Source organism: Crocodylus porosus, unplaced genomic scaffold (genome assembly GCF_001723895.1).
Source record: "Crocodylus porosus isolate Cpor-Errol unplaced genomic scaffold, CroPor_comp1, whole genome shotgun sequence".
NCBI classification, from domain to species: domain Eukaryota; kingdom Metazoa; phylum Chordata; order Crocodylia; family Crocodylidae; genus Crocodylus; species Crocodylus porosus.
Genome location: NW_017728906.1, coordinates 56633474 through 56642305, shown reverse-complemented (window position 1 = coordinate 56642305; position 8832 = coordinate 56633474).

Below are 8832 nucleotides of genomic sequence, written 5' to 3'. Positions count from 1 at the left end.
AAGCATAGATTTATTTTCTCGGGGAAAAGAATGACTGGTGAATAGACTAAACTAAAAGAGGATTTGGGGGGAGGAATAATTTGAAAGGAATGAATGAATATAATAATAAAATTAAAGGGTATAGAAAGTTAAAGGTATTGAATTCCACGTAATAGTAACAGGCTAGCAAGTAGGAAGTGGTAGTCTTTCTCTGACGCTGCTGAGCTGCTGGAAGTCACAGCTCAGTAACTGACCCCAAGGCACAGAGTAAGCTCAGTTCAAACAATGCTGCTTTTTATGCTGTTTTTCCATCCCTCCCCCAGAGAACTGGGATTGGAAGGAACCTCAGGGAAGGACCACAGTCACTGGCCAGATACACATGTCAATATCAGAGCAGTCCTTCCCCGCTTTTCACCCACCCTCTTCTTCATTTCTGTTTCCCTGCAAGCAAGCCCAGCTTCAAAACTCAACATTTTTAGAAACTTTCAAAACATTTTGACTTCCTTCATTTTGTTTCAGTGCTGTTTCAAAGCCTTTCGTTTCATTTTGATATCACTGTTTCAAGCTCAAAATGAGTTGAAACAGTGTCAAAACAAAATGCCCAGCAACATTTCACAGTCTTAATGATTTGCACAAATTTTCACACATGCTGTGTAAAAAACAACTACCATTGATTTGTTTTATACCTGCTGGCTAATAATGTCATTGTATGTCCTCTACTTCTGGTATTATGAGAAAAAGTAATAAGACATCTCTATTTACCTTCTTTTATAGATTTCTATCATATCCTCCTCTATCATATTGCTTATATGTTCATAGCTTCTTTAGTATCTCCTCATACAGAAGCCTCTCATTCTTATTGCCTTGTGCCTTAATTATGTACCTTTTCTATTATACACTTCTGGAGGTGGGAAGACCAGAGCTGCACACATATTCAAGGTGTATGCATACCATGGGTTTTTACAGTAATATAATGACATTTTATGTGTTTCAATTCCATTCTTAATCATTCCTAACGTTCTATTTCCCTTTTGACTGATGGTGAACATTAGGCTGATATACACAGATAGCTGAATCATTCCAAGGTCTTTCTTGAGTGGTAATAGTTAATGCAGAAACAATTGTTGACACCACAAGTTATTTTTTCTCCACATGAATCACTTCACACTTTTCAAGATTGAACTTCATTCACTGAAGTTGCCCAATCACTTAATTTTATTAGATTCTTCTGTATCTCTTTACAGTTGACTTTATTTTTTGTAACATTATCTATAGTTTTGGGTCATCTGCAAACATGGCCATCTCACTTTGTACTCAATTTTTAAAATAATGTATGATATATTAAACAGTAAATGCATCATCGCAGACCCTTGAAGGACCCCACTGTTTACCTTCCATTGTGAGAACTGAGCATTTACATACACTTAGTTTTCTTTCTTTTAGACAGATACTGAACTGCATATGGCCCTTGCTTTTAATGCCATGACAGCCTAATTTCATTATAAGCATTGGTGTGGGATTTTGTCAACAGATTTTGCAAATACACCATATAAATTGGATCACATGAATGAAATGACTTTCATCACAAATAACCTCATATATGTAAAAATTATCATTATGATACCCTCTTCACTGTATGATTCACATAAGTGGGATGCCAATAAATTGTCATACTGACTTTTGACTACCTCATTTTTTCTGGATGCTCAACCAAAAAGAGCTTAAAGATGTAATAATCCAAAACCAGTAAATCTAGTGCTTCACTGGACTAGTGCCATTTCTGTAGTTAACAGAAGACCAGAGAGAGATGTGGCTATCATCATGTCCAGGAACTTTAGACTCCACAGCCCAAACAGCTGGGTCATCTGTGACCTCTCAACATGATCCAGATAAGGCTAAAATTCATGCTTTTGTGGTCAAAAAACCCATTCTACCCATACTCCAACTCCACGTCTTGAAAGATAGGTAATTCCAACCATACAAGTTGGATGCCTATAAACCAGGGATAGGCAGACCCTGGCACAGGTGCCAGAGTATAGCACATGAAGGTATTTTTCTTGGCACATGCACCTCAGGGCATATGTCAGGGAAGGGGCTGGGGCAGTTCTGCCACAACAAGGATCAGGCCCTTCATGACTCCCCCACCATCCATCCCTGGCATGACAATATCGTGCACGTCTAGGTTATGAATGTTTTTGGCATTCTTCCCCAAAATATGACCAACTCTTGCTGTAAGTTAAAGCAGTCACAATCACCAGCCACTCTTCCTTATTATAGGCTATGATTTTTATTTTGGGTGAGGCTTCTCAAAGTCCTCCTCCTTTCTGCAAGTGCTCCTGTTTTAACAAATACATTTTTAAGACTCAGTTCTGCTCCCATTAAAGTTAGTGAGAGGTTTTACCATTTACTTCATTGGGAAGAGGATAAACCTAAAATATATGTTTGATCAGTGGAAATACTAATGAAATGAGGAACCTAAATGAACATGTGTCAATGTATGGACAAATACCTATCATCCTCAAAGACGAATCCAATTCATTATATTGCAGTCCAGGTTAAAAGTTCAAAGTAGTAACTTAACCTTGAAGCCTTAAAAAAAATCATATTGTAACAGTACTCAGTCATAAACAACTATAACCTTGATTGCTTTTCACAGCACTGCTTCTCAAGCTGGTCTGAATGACTAAGACCCAATTTTCTGCTGAAAGCATTTTTGCACCATGGCAGTCACTTTGTCCTCTCTTTTTGTTAAATATTTGTAAGAGTGACAAACCAACAAGCAATTAGCATCTTACTTAGACAAAGAAAAAAAAACAAGAAAGAAAGAAAGCAAGAGAGAGAAAGAGCTGCAATCAATAACAAGAGCTGTTCAGATTGTTGCAAAAATACTTACTAAAGTGGTAAAGGGTTGGTTGGGACAATCTACCTAGTCACAGACTCATGATTTGAAATTGAAGTCTCAACATTTTCTATGCTTCTAAAACTAGAGTAATTGTAATTTCTGCCAGTGTGAAAAAAATAAGCTATGGATTTTGTCTCAAATTGAGAAAAATGCATGTTGGGTGTTGCACGTGACTACTCACACTAAACACATGCATATAGCTAAGAATATGTAGAAATGTTTGGGGTGTTCTGATTTATATTCTATGTCCTCAGCTCCTATTTTTAGCCAAGTTCCCACTAATTTGCCATTTTCTTATTTAAGAAAAGTCCCAGAAAAGGTAATAGAAAATAATGTTTCATAGATATTGGGATTCTAGGTCCTCCTAAGGAATTTAATAGATGACACTGACCCTTTCAATTTCCTACTCCACATGTCTATCACACACAATATTATAAAAATCCCTAATCCAACAAAACATGCCAACACATCTCCACCAGTCCCACAATAACTACACCCCACAACAGAACTATCACTATTCCTGTATCTTACGCTTACACCTCCAGAAATGTAATATATTTCATCCAGTGCACTCAATGCCCTGATAGAACATATGTAGGAGAAATCAAACAAGTACTACATACCAGAATGAGCACACACTAAAAATGTATCAAAGACAAAAATGTCCAATTACCTGTGGGGGCACACTTCTCACAAGACAATCACTCCCTCTCTGATCTCTCAGTTCTAATCCTCAAAGGAAATTTACCAAACAACTTTCATAGATAAGCCTATGAGCTTCACTTCATAAATCTAATGGATATGAAAAACCATGGACTTAATATACACATTGGATTTATAATACATTATAACCTGCCTGACATCTGATTCACCAGGTGCCTGACTGGCTGACCACCATTAGGAAAGCTAAGGCAGATACAGAATTAGGACTAGCATCAAGGATCAAAGATACCAAAAAGTCCTTTTTTAAATACATAGGGAGAATAAAGAAGGCCCTGGGTAATGTGGGGCCCCTGCAGAATATGCTTGGCAAGATGGTGGTCACACCAGAGGAGAAAGCAGACCTCTTTAACAATTTCTTTGCCTTTATTTTCTTGTGCAGGGATTAGGACTCCCCTACTGAGAGTCAGGATGGACACGGGAGAAACTCTGCCAAGCCTACGGTCAGGGAGGACTGGGTTAGAGAACTTCTGGAGGGGCTGGATGTGTTCAAATCAGCAGGTCCAGAAGCTCTCCACTCCAGGGTGTTGAGGGAATTGGCAGGGGTTACTGCAGGGCCTCTGGCATGGCTTTACAAGCACTGGTGGTGCTCTGGCCAGGTGCCAGATGACTGGAAGAGGTTCAGTGTGGTCCACATCTTAAAAAAGGAAAGAGAGAGGACCCGGGCAACTATAGGCCCGTTAGTCTTACTTCAATCCTGGGGAAGCTCTTTGAGAAGTTTATCAAGGTGATGGGCCAGCGGTGGGGATGATGCTCAAGGGCAACCAGCATGGTTTCATTAGGGGCAGGTCCTGTCAGACCAACTTGATTGACTTCTATGATCAGGTCACAAAGTCACTGGGCGCAGGTGTTGCGGTGGACGTAGTCTTTCTGGTCTTCAGGAAGGCCTTTGACACTGTCTCCCACCCAATTCTCATTAAAAAGCTAGGTGACTGGATTGCAAATTGGCTGAGGGGTTGCACTCAGAGAGTGGTGGTGGATGAGTCATTTGCGACCTGGAGGGAAGTGGGCAGTGGGGTCCCTCAGGGCTCCGTCCTCGGACCTGCACTGTTAAATTTCTTTATTAGTGACTTGGATGATGGGGTGAAGAGCAGCCTGTTTAAATTCACAGATGACACCACAATTTGGGGTGAGATGGGCACATTAGAAGGGAAGGACAGATTACAGAAGGACCTGGAAAGGTTACAGGAGTGGACAAATGAAAATAGGATGGGATTCAATATTGACAAGTGCAGGGTGCTGCACTTGGGCAGTAGAAAACAGCAGCATACTTGTAGGCTGGGGAACTCCCTTCTCAAAAGCACAGTGGCAGAAAGAGATGGGCTGACAATGCAAGAACACAGTCAGTAGGGCTAACCGTACCTTGTCCTGCATCCACAGATGCATCTCAAGCAGGGCCAAGGAGGTGATCCTCTCCTTCTATGCAACACTGGTCAGGCTACAGCTGGAGTACTGTGTCCAGTTCTGGTTGCCATACTTCAGGAGGAATGTGGACAGCATTGAGAGGGTCCAAAGGAGGGACACTCCCATGATCCAGGGACAGCAAGGAAGACCCTATGAGGAGAGGCTATGAGAACTTAACCTGTTCAGCCTTCACAAGAGAAGGCTGAGGGGGGATCTTTTGGCTGTCTATAAACTCACTAGGGGGGACCAGCGGGTTTTGGAAAGACCTTGAACCCCAAGCGCCTGCCAGTGTAACAAGGAATAAAGGCCATAAGTTGCTAGAGAGTAGGTTTAGACTAGACATTAGAAGACACTACTTCAGTCAGGGTGGCTAGGATCTGGAACCAACTTCCAAGGGAAGTGGTAATGGCTCCTACCCTGGGGGTCTTTAAAAGGAGGCTTACCATATGCCTGGCTGGGGTCATTTGAGCCCAGTTTTCTCTTCTGCCCACGGCAGGGGGTCGGACTAGAAGATCTACAAGGTCCCTTCTGACCCTACATCTATGAATCTATTTGCATTCCTACACACATCTTTCTCTCCCTTCCCTCCCCTGTCCCCTCCTACCTCTACCCATTGTCTTTCAAACTTCCACTCATTTACATTTTCAGAGATTTTTTTGGTCATACTTTTAGCTTCTTTTCTACCTTAGGGAACTCAGAACAACAGCAGAGTTTCTCAATGCCTGAAGAAGGGTGCTTGTCTCCACAAGTTTGCAAAGAACTTTTCCCCAAATATTTAGTTGGTTTAATAAAAGATATCACATCTACCCAAAGAACCTTGCCTGTGAAATCCAACAAGACACAAAACCAATAGTCCTGGGCCAAGTTTTCAGCAGATCAGCTGTTTCTTGTATGTTGTATCTTTATTTCCATAAACATTACTGGGGTGTATCTTTAGACTTTAAAAGCTTCAGTTGTAAAATTATCTCTTTTGTATGTTCAGCAGTCAGCAAAATGAGGCCCTGGTCCCAAATGCTGCCATTGGTGCTCCCATAATATAAATATGTACTACTATTAATGTTTCCATAGCATGGTGGGTCTTCCTTACATTTAAAACATTTTAATGTTACCCTCTATCAAACTGTATGCATACATTTACTAATTTAATGACTATAGAACTGTACTAGTTTAATCAGGCCCACTTTTAAGGGAAGGCATCCAAGGCAATTGCCCTGGGTCCTAGGCTCCCTACTCAACAGAAGTGGTGTAAGCCATCTAATGTGCTGGCTGGAGAAGGAAAGGGTATATTTGTTGCTCCTACAAGACTGAAGCTAATTGTAGTTTTAATACTTATTTAATGTTTATGTGGCTTTTCCACTAGGGGTTGAAAGGGCATTTACACTAGAGTAAGACATATAATGTGTAAGCAAAATCCTTTGAGATTTGTTGGCTTTGCTGTTGAAAATTATACTGTATAATCCATATTCCTTCTCCTGGAGTCTGTAATTTTTTTGGACATAATTTTTAAAAAAAAGGTACATTTAAATATTCTCATTTCAGTGCTTTGGTATTTATCACATCTTACATTAATGTTTTAGAATGATATGGTTTACAGGCCCTCTCTTACATTCTAACTGTTCACAGTGGAATTATGGTGCACTAATCCCAATCAGAATATTACTTTTCAGTATATTGCTTTTCGGTAACAACCTGTTTTTGGAATAAACTGGATCTCTCACTGGCTCAGTGAAACAATATTGTCCCTCTACATCAAGTCATCTGAATTCACTGAGGCTTACAACATAGAGTGAAAATAGCAAAATGTTCACTATAGCATGTCTAAGTAGGGTTTAAAATCGTAATAACACCTTGGCCAGCTATCTTAATGTAATGTATCTAAAAAATTATGATTCAACTGAAAAAAAATTATTATTCAACCTAGTAACAAAACTAGGGTGCCCTTGTTGAAAAAAACCTTCATTAGCAATTTTAAAAGTTCAGGAGTACTGCTAAGTTTCCAGTATATGGAGCTTTCCTTATAGAAAGCTCTGAAGTACTGGGTTTAAAGAAATGTTGATGACCTAAGCAATGGCAAATGCCTACAGTGAATTATTTGGGGAATTTTTACACATGTTCAAGGATATGACACTGAGTGTTTTAATTAGTGAGCCACACTAATTAAAAGTGCCCACATGTGACATGTCAGAGACTCCATGAGTCCCCATGCTGAAAAAATGGCGGTAGGGCACTTTGAAATAAAGCTAATTGAACATGTTTTATTTCAAAGTGCCCCACTGCCATTTTTTCAGTGTGGGGATGCACGGAGATGCTGATATATGTGCTGTGGAAAGCTGCTGGAGCATGTCAATTTCCATGCTCCAGCAGACTCAATCGAGTCTGTTCCGACGTGCTGGATTTCCAGCCTGTCAGAGTAGGCTCCCCATACATCTGTAGGAGCCCCACATGACCTGTGGTGAGTAAATAATCTAATTCCTTTACTTTTAATTGCCTATAAATAATAATGATTTGAAAGTTTATTATAGGGAATTTTAAAACTATGTAAACTACTTAGAATATGAAAAATGCCGTACAAGCTGAGAATGATGATTGTTTAGCATTACTACATTACTGTATCTAGAAAAGCAGCTCATATAAATAGAAAGGTGACCTGTTGTATTCTTTGAGTTAAAGGAAGTAGAGGGGCACAACAACAGCAAAAAAATATTAACGATAATAACTGTTCCTTAAAAACATAATTCATTTTCCATGCAGATATAGTGTATTATCTTGCATTCCATAGTCAAAAAATATTTTTCAATTTCAGCAACAAATATTCCTTAGATTGAAATTGCAAAATCAAAACTGTTACTAGAAGATAAACTTTTTAGTTTGGAATGGAGACATCTTGAAGGCATTGTTTCTAACAGGTATGCATTATAAATCCAGTCAACCACAATTTTTGACCACACTTGTTCTGGAAAAGATTCTTTAAGTTTGACAATGCAATACACATACACAATACACAAGTTTAATGGTATGGACCTTTACCTTCATCATCTTTCCAGAACAGTCTGCTTAACAAACACATCATATTAGAAGTTCTGACTGACCTTGCTAAGATTATGTATGCTTAAAAACAATGTCTTTCAGTGATGATCAAGGTGCCCTATGGCCAATCAGATTGGGCTTTTGTAAACGGTCTCAGAATTTATCTCCTGCCCTCCATTAATACTGACCTCATGAAGGAACACCTTGAGAAGCTGGATACCTTCAAGTCAGCTGGCCCTGATAATCTACACCCCAGGGTACTCAAGGAGCTGGCTAGCATTATAGCCCAGCCTCTGGCATGGATCTTTGAAAACTCCTGGCACTCTGGTGTAGTGCCCAAACACTGTTAGAAGGCCAATGTGGTGCTTATTTTCAAGAAAGGGAGGAAAGTAGATCCAGCTAGCTATAGGCCCTTCAGCCCAACTTCTATCCCAGGGAAGGTCTTTATTAAAGAGGACATCCTTAATAGACTGGCGGATACCAACTTCCTGAGGGATAGGCAGCATGAGTTTGTTGGGGGTAGGTCTTGCTTGACCAATCTCATTACCTTCTATGACCAGGTGACCTATCACCTGGACAAGGGAGAAGAGATTGATGTCATATATCTTGACTTCAAAAAAGCCTTCGTTCTGGTATTCTATTATTACCTCTTGGTGAAACTGGCCAATTGAGGCCTTGGGTTCACCATGATCTGCTGACTGGAGAACTGGCTCTGTGGTCGGACCCAGAGGGTAGTAATTGATGGAAGTCAATCATCATGGTGCCCTGTGACCAATGGGGTCCCCCAAGGCTCTGTCCTT